The 12,990-nt window shown below is 51.5% G+C and overlaps 1 protein-coding gene across 18 annotated transcripts in view; it reads left to right on the forward strand.

Annotated features, from left to right (window-relative positions):
- Window positions 1-1,364: 1,364 nt before the first annotated feature.
- The window catches only part of MAPT (microtubule associated protein tau), a 130,448-nt gene continuing 118,822 nt past the window's right edge, over window positions 1,365-12,990 (forward strand). For 10 of the 18 annotated variants that reach the window (XM_017950076.3, XM_031657650.1, XM_017950077.3 and 7 more), the window contains exon 1: window positions 1,561-1,670. The gene's annotated coding sequence lies outside the window, so the exon portion shown is untranslated. Of the gene's footprint in view, window positions 1,671-12,990 lie in introns of all 18 variants that reach the window. The other 8 variants (XM_003913230.4, XM_003913229.4, XM_009190917.3 and 5 more) reach the window with 4 other exon arrangements.

Raw genomic sequence — 12,990 nt, forward strand, 5'->3', positions numbered from 1 at the left:
TCTCTAAAAAAAGAAAGTTAGCCAGGTGTGGTGGTGCCCACCTGTAGTCCCAGCAACTCAGAAGGCTGAGTTGGGAAGATTGCTTGAGCCCCAGGAGTTCAAGGTTGCCATGAGCTATGACTGTGCCACTGCACTCCAGCCTGAGCAAGACCTTGTCTCCAAAAAAAGGTCAATTCCATTGACTTTTCTAAGGTGTACACCATCAAGGGGCAGTTCCATCCCCAGGCCATTGGCTCATGAGACATTCTGAAGTCAGAAGGCTAAGGCAGATCGCTTTCAGCAGCCCCCACGGTGGTTCTCACTCCTACTTCTTTGGATATATGCCCCTCTGTTTAAAAATAAAGTTAATATAGATAAAAAAAAAAAAAAGAAAAAGGTCAGTTCCAGAAACTCAGTGTGAATAAAGCATTTTACTTGCTTTTTCTATTAATCTATAACATATGTTGGTTTTTAAAAAATAATGTAAGAACCATGCAAATTGGAGCTTCAAGACAACTTCCCATCTCCCTAGGAGGAGACGGCTGCCCTAAACCCCCATACATAGAAATCCGCCCACTGCCAGGGCTTAAATTTGACGTTGGGGAAATGAAAAATCCAAGCTAAGGCCGAAGCTTGGGGCCTGGGTGACCAGTAGAATGAGGACCACTGGTCAGTTTCAGGCTGAGATGCCTCTTCCAGGGGACAATCTCCAGCTGGCCCTTAAACATTCAGACTTCAAACTCTACTTACAGCATAAAGATGTTTCAAAAGACGTGATACAAATAACTGTGTGTGCAAATGTTCTGCGATGTGTTAAGCACTATTTCAATTTCGTCTAATTTAAGATTTCTTTTCTAGCGTCACGGTTACATACATCATAGATCCAAATGCTTTTTTTTAAAGTACAGTTCTACTGTATTGTAACTGAGTTAGCTTGCTTTAAGTGAATTTGTTAAGGAAAGGATTCACCTTGGTCAGTAACAAAAAAGATGGGAAAAAAGCAAGGAGAAAGGAAGCAGCCTGGGGAAAAGCGACCTTAGCCAGGGGGGCGATTTCGGGACTCGGAGGGTCGGGGTGGACGGACTGGGGAGCTGGCCACGTGGAAGGTCGCTCAGGACCTCTCCAGGAGAGGACACCGCCTCAGGCTGACTGAAAGGAAAGGGGCAGGGGACCCACTGGCGGAGTCACTGGCCTTGCCCCGACCCCGCAGGGCCCCAAGGAAGACACCCACCGCTCCAACGAGACAAAGGCTCCAGCTATGGGAGGCGGAGAGTGCGCGTGCGCCATGGAACGCGCGTGCGCGCTGCGGTCAGCGCCGCGGCCTGAGGCGTAGGGGGAGGGGCACCGGGAAAGGGCAGCGCCGAGAGGAACCAGCCGGGAGGCGCCGGACAGCCGAGCGGCAGGGCGCTCGCGCGCGCCCACTGGTGGCCGGAGGAGAAGGCTCCCGCGGAGGCCGGGCTGCCCGCCCCCTCCCCTGGGGAGGCTCGCGCTCCCGCTGCTCGCGCCTGCGCCGCCTGCCGGCCTCGGGAACGCGCCCTCTTCGCCGGCGCGCGCCCTCGCAGTCACCGCCACCCACCAGCTCCGGCACCAACAGCAGCGCCGCTGCCACCGCCCACCTTCTGCCGCCGCCACCACAGCCACCTTCTCCTCCTCCGCTGTCCTCTCCCGTCCTCGCCTCTGTCGACTATCAGGTAAGCGCCGCGGCTCCGAAATCTGCCTCGCCGTCCGCCCCTGTGCACCCCTGCGCCGCCGACCCTCGCCCTCAGCCTCCACAGACGGGGGCTTCGTGCGCCGGGCATCGGTCGGGGCGACCGCAGGGCCCCTCCCTGCCTCCCCTGCTCGGGGGCTGGGGCCAGGGCGGCCTGGAAAGGGACGTGAGCAAGGGATGCACGCACGCCTGAGTGCGCGCGTGTGTGTGTGCTGGAGGGTCTTCACCCGCTTCGCGCCGACCCCAGGTGGAGGCCGTGCCGGCAGGGTGGGGCGCGGCGGCGGTGACTTGGGGGAGGGGGCTGCCCTTCACTCTCGACCGCAGTCTTTTGCCGCAATGGGCGTGCGTGGGGGGGAGGGGTCCGATAACGACCCCCGAAACTGAACCTAAAATCCGCTGTCCCTGCCGCTGTTCGCCATCAGCCCTAAGGAAGATGTGGATCGGGTTCTAGAAAAGATGACTGACTCCCTGCACGCCCCTCCCTTTACCTCCCGAGCAGTGATTCCGACAGGGCCTTCACTGCCCCTGATTTTAGGCGGGGGCCGGCCCCCTCCCCTTTTCCTCCTTCAGAAACCCGTAGGGGACATTTGGGGGCTGGGAGGAATGGAGGAGATGGGGAGGGGTCCAGGCGCTGTCACTTTAGTTGCCCTTCCCCCTGCGCACGCCTGGCACAGAGACGCGAGCAGCGCCGTGCCTGAGAACAGTGCGAGGATCCCAGTGTGCACGCTCGCAAAGGCAGGGGTCACCTGGCCTGGCGATGTGGACGGAGTCGGCGGCCGCCGGTCCCCGCTCGCGGGCAGGCACAGCAGCAGCCATGCACTGACGGGCGCGGGGCTGCAGGTGCATCTCGGGGCGGGTTTCTTTCTCAGCGCTCCGCGCGCAGGGCGCCCGGCGTGTGCGCTCCCTGCCGGAGGCGCGGGGCTGGCGCGCAGGGCTCGCCCCTCACTGCGGCAGTGGGTGTGGATCCTGGTGGGCGAGGAGGGGGGAGGATAGGCTGTGCCTCCTCCCACTCCCGCCCCCACCACCCCCCCTTTTTCCCCCTCGGAACGCGAGGTGCCATCTTTTTTCGGCGTGTCACGTCTTTACGGTGCCATGCCAAACCGGGTGGCCGGGCTTCGTAGGACAGGGCGGGGCCTGGCATTAAAGGGAGGGGGACAATCAGCGCTGAAATCTTGGCGTTTTGCTGCTGCGGGCGTGAGCGCTGGGGGCGTTCACCCAGCACCTTCTTCGGGGGCTCTTTGCTTTGTCTGTAGAGGTTACGTGATCTGCGCTCCCAGCCCTGGTTTCTGGCTTTTATTCTGAGGGTGTTTAGCCAACCTCCCCCCACCCCCAAGCACCTCTTTCCTTTTTCGTTCCTCATTTCCGAGCCCATTGTTGGATCTCGAGGCTTGCTGGGGTCGACGAACCCGAGTCAACCCCCCAACCCCCGGCACGCATGGAACGGGCGTGACAGCGCGCAGCCTCGTCTCGGAGTCTGCGGGCGCCAGGAAGCTTCTAAAGGGATGGGATTCGAGTCTCCGTGCTGCGCTGCGGGCGGCGGCAGAGGGATCACGCCCCTCCCTACACCCCGAGTGTCCTGAGGGCCAAGCCACACCAGGCTGCCCAACGAGGGACGCTGGCTACCCATTCGGGGATGGGTGGGGAGCCCCGGTGGGGCCTCTCCAGCTTTACGCCCTGTTGCTTCGCCTGGCGGGAGAATGTGAGGAGGGGGCATAAGGTTACTGGTGCTGCGGCCACACCCATTTTTCTGAGCCCACTGGAGGGGGCACAGAGGGGGAATTGCCATGGGAACCACAGGCGTCCGGAGAGGGGACCTTGGGGCTGGCCCCACCCCTTCCCTGGGGAGATTGGGGACCCTGGGGTAGGCGGGGCCGCGCCCAGTTGGCCTCCTGGAGGACACGGGAGGAAGCCCCCAACACCTGCACCTGAGACTCTAATTGGCCTCTGGCGGCCGCAGATAGGCAGCCCTTGGGTGTATTTTTATTAATATTATGTCTGTACTGATTAATATTATTTATCGTAAATGCGGGATTTCACCCGTATCCAAGTTCACCGTACCCCCAAAACCGAGTCTGGGGCGGCAAGGAGAACTCCTGGCCAACGCATCCGAGCCTCGCCCTCCTGTGATGAACCTGGTACGCGCCGTTTTCTGGTTAATTCTATCGCTGAAAACTGGTGCGGGGGGGCGCACTTCTGAGACGAACGAGCATCTAGGAGCTGAATCCTCCACGCGGGCTGCCCAGGTTGATCTGAATTTCCGGGGAATGGCTTGACTGGGGAACTAGAGCCCGCCCGGGACCAGGCTGACCTTCCTCGACGGTGGCGTCGAGGGCTGGAGCCTGAGTGCTGCGAGGCTCCCCGCATGGCTGAGCCACCGCGAGGGGTTGCAGAGCGGCTCAGGGGTCAGTTCAAGCATCTTCTCTCCTCCCTCGCCCCCAGACAGAGCTGGGCGCGGGATTCCGGTTCCAGATTGAGTGAGGGTCTCGGGACGGCCCTGGAAAAGGGGAGCCCACGGCCAAGGCTGCCTATTGCCATCTCGAGCAGAGATGTCACCTGCTGCCGTTGGAGGAAAGGGAGCCCGGTGGGGATGAGCGCATTTAGCCCAATGCTGGGAACAAAGCACAATCCGCGCTTCTGCGATTTCGCTCCATTTTGAAATGTGTTGGCGCTTTGGTTGGGCCACTGCGGTGGGCAAGGCCGGGGAAGGAGGGGGCTGCTGTTAATGGAGAAACCTCAGGGGGACGGTCCTTCGTGCAACAATTAGGAAACTCCATCCTGACTCTGTGCGCGCTTTAAGGAGATGGCTTCGCTCCAGGACCTCGAGGGATGCAGCTTTGGCGCGGATGACGGTGGGGTGCTTGCCTCTGGAAATGTCTGGGCACGGATCCCGGGGACATCGACGACTCCTCCCCATCCCCAGCAGGCGGGAGCTCTTACATTCCGAGCGACTGCTCTCACCCTCTGGCGCTCACACACCTGTAACTCCAAACCTCCGTCTCAGAATGGTCCGGGTTGGAAGGGATGATGGGGGCTCGGACAGCGACTGCCCAGCTCACCCCTCTGCGCGCTCAGGCTCCAGGCTCAGCAGGACCAATTTGAGTTATATCTGATCCCCCCTGCCCCCTTAACTGACCCATCCTACAGGAGACAGGGAAATGTCTTTCCTACCGCGGTTGATTCTAGGGTGTCATTTTGTGTTTTGCGATGGCTGCTTATATTTACTATATAAGAATTGTTTATTTTCCATCTCCAAATCCTCCCTCTACATAAATAAATAAATGGATAAACAGATAAGTGTGTCCCCCGCCCCCACCCCCGCTAGGCAGGTCTGGAGTGACCCTTGAAGCTCATCCATTCCTTGGCCAAGTTTGCCTCCCTAACAGATACTTATACAGCAATAACCTGGCTTGGCTCTTGGGTTCACCTTTAGACGATTTGGGGACGGGGCTTGTTGGCTTTGCTGGTTTTTGGATGAGTGACAGTCCATGACTGTTCCTGCTGGAAGGGCGTGGCTTTTAAGTGGTTTCTAATATCAGGCACTGCTCCTCTGAGAGGAACAAAAGAAATGAATACCTGCCCATAAATTGCTAGAAAACTTAGAATTGGTTTGATTGAGGAAAGGTTAGATTTATTCCGGTTGGAAAAAGAGGCCTTTCTATTAAAGGGGCCCTTTGACCCTTATGCCCTTGGAGGTCAGTGTCAGCCTGGAGATGTGATAATATTGTGGTTTTCCTTCTGCCTTTTTAACATCCGTTGATACAGTCCATTTGTTGAAAATTTTAAGAAACGTGTTTTATTCCACTTTCCCTCAGCATTTATGTGTGTGACTTCAGTGGCTCTGTGGCTACATGTACAAACACATGTTATTTTTCCAAATGGACATGTTATAATTTTCCAACTGGACCTTGCCTTCTATTGATGTATTTATTTAGCATCTTCCTTACTCCCTCCTTGAAAAAGACTCACTCAAAAACAAGTAAAAACAACCGTAGGGGCCTAATACAGTGCTAGACATACAAGAGGTATCCGGTCCATACCAAATGGATTTTATCCATGAAGGATAAATGGGGAAACACAGGTTAAGAGAAACAGAAGGTGGGGCTTTATTTATGGTCACGGCAGAAGGAAGGTTTGGGGACAAACTCAGTTCAGTCTATCCCAGCCCTGTGTCCCAGTGATGCTCAGCTGCCTGTGCTCTTGGGCCACCTCCTCCCGCCCCCTCCCCCTCCCCACTGCAGCACTCCCATAGCCTGGTCCCTATGGCCCACCTCCCTCTTGTTGGCCAGAGGTGAAGATGAGAGGAAAGGAGAGAGACCACCCTCTACCCTAGGGAAGGAAGACCCTGCCCTGGCACCTTTTGGTACTTGGTGCAGTAGGTCGGTGGGAAGCAGGTGGGAAACCACATTTGACTCTGCTCCTTCCTCCGCCACCACTTTCCTCATCACCATGTTCAGAGACCCCCAAAGCCCCTTCACACTCCCAGAAACACCCCCCTGGTCATTCCTAACTTGCCATGCCCAGGAGTTAGGTGCTTCCACTAGTGACAGGGAGCTGGCGTTTGGGGGGCACCTCAGCAGGTGACGGGGAGAGAAGCCTGCAGCCTCACCAGCTGGGCTGCAGCAGAGAGAGGAGCCCTCATGTTCCAGCGGGGACTCTCAGCTGTTTGCCTGTAAAACCATGCTTCTCACCTGGGGGCCACTGAGATGTCTAGAGAGATGTTTTTATTTTCACAACTTGAGGAGGGTGCTACTGACATCTCGTAGATAGAGGCCAGGGATGCTGCTAAACATCCTACATGGCACAGGACAGTCTCCTACATCAAAATATGACCCAACCCCAGTGTTACCACTGCTGGGGCTGACACTGGCATTGCTACCTTAATTACATTCATTGATTGTCTTCTAGGAGCCCTGTTCTAAGTGCTTGTCTCAGATTATCTCATTTAATCCTCACAACAATTCCCCTATGTAGCAGGTGCTGTTATTATCTCCATGATGGGGAAACTGAAGCACAGAGAGGGTTAGTAACTTGCTAAAGGTCATAGAGCCAGTGGGTGGTGGAGCTGGGTGCCTGACACTAGCTCCCTCCCCTCTCAGCCACACGTGGGTTTACTTGGCCATTGTGGACTAGTCTGGGAACCCAAATATGATCTATAACATTGACCCAGTAGATATTGATTCTAAAACCACTGTTTCACAAATGAACTTTTACAAGAGTCTGTAATTGGAGCATGACCCAGAATAAGTTTAGGGAGATGTGGAGTTTAAAGCTCTCAATTTCTTATCTGGCCCTGACACAGAGAGCAAGGCATTTCACTCTACCTTGGTGCTCTGTTTATAAAACAAAGAGCAAATATCTCTTCCCAAGGTCCTTAAACTTCTACTCCCTAATGCAGGGTTTCTGGACTGATCTGCCAGATGAAGGGGCAGCTGGTTTGATTGACCCAGGGAAGGCTGGAAATCAAGACTGGGGGATCAAGATGTAGATTCAGTGTGGCCAAGGTCAAGTCTCTGTGGTTTAGGGACATCAGATGCCCAGCTTAGGTTCTGTACCTTGGCAAGGTAAAAGCGTTGGTGCCCACTGATGAGGCCAGCTCTGAGATTGTGGGTGTGGGTTGAGTTGGGTGGGCATAGGCAAGTCCTCATGTAAGAATCCCTTGGCAAAGATGGGCCCGGGAGGCTTTTCTCACTTCCTGGGGCCCAGGCTTTGCAATAAATATTCCATTATACTATGGTGCCTTGGGGCTACCTGAGAATCCTCTGTCTCGCCCCTGTTGCCTTGCCAAAGAGGTTGCTGTCCAAGAATTCCTTTCCTGTCTCCAGATGCCATGCTCCTGCCACCTCTGCCAGGTTCCCTGCCTGCCCAGATGGCTCCCACCTGAGTATGAGGAGGAGTTTGAGGCTGGCCCAGGGCAGGTTTTGAGCTTTCTGGGTTCTCCGGTTAGGAAGCTTTCTGTAAGCATGCAGATACAATGGGCATCAGCAAAATACAAACTGGAACAATTTCCAGGTATATTCCCTTAATTTTCTTTGCTTTTTTCATATTTCATCAGGCTCCATGCTGAGCCCAATCAGGGACCTGATAAAAATCCAAACACCATGTCAGCGAGTCCCCAAGAAATACATTTTGTGCCAAGGCTATTCAAGGAAGTTTTGGGAGCAGCTCAAGGGCAGACACTGTTACCCTTCCCCCAGGTCCCCAGTGCAGGGCAGTGTCCTGTATGTGGAGGCAGTTTGGCCTAATGGTTAAGGAGGCAGGCTCTGATTGGGCCTCCTGGACATAAGTCCCAGCTCCCTGCTCACTGTGGGACCTAAGCCATGTTGTTTAGCTGTTTGGAGAGTTTTTTGTCATCCATAACTTGGAGTATGATGGTACCTGTCTCACAGGTTGCCATGGGGTTCAAACAAGCTAACCTGGTACTCACCAGGGCCCGACACATAGTAACTGCTCAGTAAATCGCATCATTGGCAGTGTCCTATGGATAAGTGCTTGTGATTGGCTGAATGAGCAGAGGGGTCTAAAGACCCTGGTGATGGAATCAGTTGTACAGATAAATTGTTACACTGAGTAGGGATCAAGATAGGAAAAGTGGGTAACTGCCCAGCTCCCCTGCAGCCAAACTTTGGGCAGAAGTGGACCCTCTGAAAATTGCACACACCCATGTTTAAATGTACACACAGAACTCTTGCCACAGGCAAGCGGAGATTTGTCATCTGCTGTCCCTGCTTCATATTCTTCCTGAAATCCACTCCATGCCAGGAATAAACTGCATGCTCTCCACCAGCCCAAACCGACCTGCCCTCCCTCCAGTCATCCCGGGAAGGGTGACCTGGCTTAGTACATTGGGTTCAGAGATCTTTCCAGTTTACTTGTTGAATAAAAAGTGAGGGCTGATTAAGAAAGTAATGGCAGTCAGGGAAGGCGAAGGAGGTGAAGAAGAGATTTTACAAATGAAGTAATTCAACGGAGTGCTGACGTTGGTAAACTGGCGAACAGGTTTCAGGGTGGTCGGTTGAGAGTAGAGTAGAAAAGGGTTAAATAAAGCAAACTTGTGGTGTACTGAATCTTAGGAATTCCATGTATCCAATAAGTATAGTCATTTATGAATTAATAAATTAGGCCTAAGAAGCCTTCTTACCCCTTAAATCAAGACTGAGTAACAATATATCAGTTTTAAAAAGTCATTACATCAGAAAATAATGTAAATGATACACATAGATTTTCGAGATTTTACTTTAACTGAAACTATATAAATGTAAATTCGTTCACCCATCTTTTGACACAGGGCCCAGGTCTTCTCTTGGTGTCTGGATCAGCCAGTTGAAATTTCGTGTCTCTCTTGCCTGTGCCATATTAATAATGCACTGTCTGGGTCTTCCTATTTCAGTTTGGATTTTGGGTTTATATTGTGGAGTCATCTGAATGCAGAATCCCTCAGGGATTTTACTTTTTTCTTTTTTTGCATGGTCTTTACCATCCTGTTTGATAGTAAATATTACTCACCTTTGGAAAGTGAAGTCTTTCCAAAACATTCAACTTAACTTTCTTAAAATCATTGAATGATTTGAAGAGCTTATCCTTCCCCTTGCACTTGTACTCCCTCAGCTTGCACCTTATTTATTTATTTATTTATTTATTTATTTATTTATTTATTGAGACAGAGTCTCGCTGTGTCGCCCAGGCTTGAGTGCAGTGGTGCGATCTCGGCTCACTGCAACCTCCACCTCCTGGGTTCAAGCAATTCTGTCTCAGCCTCCCCAGTAGCCGGGACTACAAGTACACACCATAATGCTCTTTTGATTTTTGTATTTTTGTAGAGATGGGGTTATGCCATGTTGTCCAGGCTGGTCCTGAACTTCTGACCCAGGTGATCCACCCACCTCGGCCTCCCAAAGTGCTGGGATTACAGGCGGGAGCCACCGTGCCTGGCCAGCTTGCACCTTAGTTAGGGTATGTGATTATTATAGCAAGTCTGGTGTACGTAGAAGATTTTGAATGGGCACAGATGACCTTTAGGAAGTGCTGGGCTGTGGTAAGAGGCAGTCCTAACTGCAGATCAGGCTGTGAGGACCCCAACCTTGCATGTTTACAGACCTTCATGTCTTATTCGTACAGGGTATCAGAAGAACACCTACTGGGGAAACTTTTAAATAAGTAAAAGGTGGGCGTCCTCCCCGCCTGTCTTCCGTCTGTCTGCCAGGACTAGCACAGCACTTTGAAGTCATTCACATGGAATCCCAACTTAAGAGGGCACTACAAAATCCTCCCCATCAGACTGAAAATAAGTTTAAATTCCCTTTCTTATATTAACTCCCCTGAGGAAAGAGTCTTAGATCAATGTCCAATACTAAAAACAGTTTTAAATCAGCGAGTGAGAATTAAATCTGAAACCATTGATAATAACGTTTCATTCATTCCTCTCCTTTGGCCTCGTCTACCCTACTGCTAAATCCAGGCATCAAAGAGAAGAGGGACATAATTATCTCTGGTCCCAGCTGCTGGTTTTCCTTCCAGCCTATGGCCCAGTTTTCCGTTTTACTGAGAAGGCTGGTGATGTTGGCTTGGGATCTACATCTGCAGTTGTACCACAAAAAGTCCAGGGATGCACTTGCATCCTTGTATCCGCCTCCCTGGGATAGCAAGGATATGAGAAGACCCCTGGATCCATAATTGCTTGTCACATTATCTGCAGACGCCACAGAATGCCAAGAACAAAGTGCTGGGAAGGACCAATTCATGGAACCATGGGACGGTGCTCCTCCCCCAGCGTAAAGGACAGCTCCTCCTCCTGAACTGCAGCCAACATTCTAAATCATGTGTCAACAGAGTTGTCCTGGATTGGATCCAGTTCTCCCATTGATTTGCAGGTCATTTCAGGGGTGCCTGTTCCAGTTGTTCTTAATTGAATGCTGGCAGCAAACTATTGTCTTACCTCATCCCTCTACCATGGCCTATTCCTCAAAAAGAGACTTCTTGGGTAATCACGGCAACATCAGGCAGGCCGGGCGCGGTGGCTCACGCCTGTAATCCCAGCACTTTGGGAGGCGGAGGCGAGTGGATCACAAGGTTAGGAGATTGAGACCATCCTGGTTAACACGGTGAAACCCTGTCTCTACTAAAATTACAAAAAATTAGCCAAGCGTGGTGGCAGGCGCCTGTAGTCTCAGCTACTCAGGAGGCTGAGGCGGGAGAATGACTTGAACCCGGGAGGTGGAGGTTGCAGTGAGCCGAGATTGTGCCACTGTACTCTATCCTGGGTGACAGAGCAAGATTTCATCTCAAAAAAAAAAAAAAAAAAAGATTCTCTTTGGTTTTATATGTATATAAATGAGGCCAGGCTCAGTAGCTCACACTTGTAATCCCAGCACTGTGGGAGGATCGCTTGAAGCCAGGAGTCTGAGACTAGCCTGGGCAACAAAGCAAGACCCTGTCTTTACAAAAGAAAACTAAAAATTAGCTGGGCGTGATGGCATGCTTCTGTAGCCCTGTCTACTTGGGAGGCTGAAGCAGGAGGATCACTTGAGCCCGAAGTTCAAGGCTACAGTGAACTATGATTGTCCCACTGCACTCCAGCCTGGGTAACACAGCAAGGTCCTGTCTCTAAACATTTTTTTAAAATTCTATTTATATTTACATGTATTTAAATGTGAATATTCACTACCTATTTGTTGCATGCCTGGATTTTTTATATGGGGCTTGCTGAAAACCTGAACAGCTTTCTACTTGACAATGCATCAGAATTTAAATCAGCGTATGTTAATAAGCCAAGCAAAGGTTATATATGCAAATAAAACTGTTGTCTGTAACCTCCTGTAACATTGGAGCACAGCAAAAATCATGGTATAGACACATGTGAACCTGTCCCTTTCATAGCTGCTCACTGCCAGGAAACATCAGGAATAGCCGTTTGGAAGAGTCACCGGCCCTCCCACCATCCGTTTTCTGTCTTGTCTTTTCCCTATGAGCAGGGGAAATTCCCCACTGGCCCCAATCCCCAGTGCAGCGGCTCAGCCTCTGCCTCTGCCGCCGCTTTCCATGAGGCCAGCTTAGAAACAGAGGATTTTGCAGAACATCCCTAAATCCGCTTGAATAAAGGAGTCATCATTCATAAACTCACCTGAACCTTCTTAAAACCTATTTAATATTTTTCCCGGATAATCCTATCGAGATAACTTGCCTCCTGGGCTTCTCTCCACCAGGTTCAGTTCTTCCTTTAGTGGTGAAGTTCCTCCCTTCTTAGCATCTCAGCTGTGCCTGAGAAAAGGCCAGCGGTAGCTGCACTCTGTTCCCTGTGGAGTGTTAATAAAGACTGAATAAATTGAAATAAATCCCTTTCAATGTCACTAAAGTGCTATAAATAATCATGAACCAATGTTTGATGGCGGATGAGAAATGCAAGAAAAAATTTTTAATCAGTAGGATTCATGTTATAAGTTGACAGTCTGGGCCAGGTTAAAAAAATAAAAATAAAAAGACTTTAAGAAAGATCTTATCGTTTGTTACCAGCAAGACTGAATTCCAGAAGCGAGCCATACCCTCATTTTGTGGGCCCCTGTTATCACTGGCTGCTTAGGGTTGCCAAGCCCTGAATTCATTTGTCAACTAAGAGGTTTTTGGCCAAGATTAAGGTTTCCCATGCCTCCATATTTCCATCTGAGAAATGGAGATTATGCTGTCTTCCTCCTCAGAATGGATGATAATGTGGTCTCTCTTCTCTTCTCATAGTCATAGAATTGAAATAAAACAACTTAAGAGAATTCCTTTGAGCTTCTCAAAAGTGCTGCAGGACTAGGGGATGCCTCCTGGGAGCCGCAGTCGGGTGCTGATCTGAAGTCTTTGGTGGGCTGACTTTAGCCTGACCTGAAATAGTATAGCTGCTGCCACCTGGCTCCCTTAGTGCCAGACTGTGCAGCTGGTTCCTAGGGGTGAGGGCTGAGCCAGCAAGGTCTGTGCCCAGGAGGGATGCATGGGTGGCCACAGACCAGCCTGCACTGATCTTGTCTGTCCCCTGCTTTAGAAGGAAGGAGACCCAAACCAGGATGCAAGACAGTGGGTGGCGGTGCCTTGAGCATGACCTCAAGTGATTTCCAGCCCCTGCCAGTGCTGACTTCTCTGGGGAAGGGCTGGGACTTCCTTCTGAGCTCAAGTCATGACCCTTACATAGAATTTCCTGGGAGCTTTTCCATTTTTCTGGAGTTTTCAGTTTCTTCCTAACCAGACAGGGACTTGGTACAGAATCTCATATTCTAATTATGCCCAGGAGCAACCTCTCCCCACCACTTACAGTGTTTAGCATGTGACAG

This window comes from Papio anubis, chromosome 17 (assembly GCF_008728515.1).
Source record: "Papio anubis isolate 15944 chromosome 17, Panubis1.0, whole genome shotgun sequence".
Lineage (NCBI taxonomy): Eukaryota > Metazoa > Chordata > Mammalia > Primates > Cercopithecidae > Papio > Papio anubis.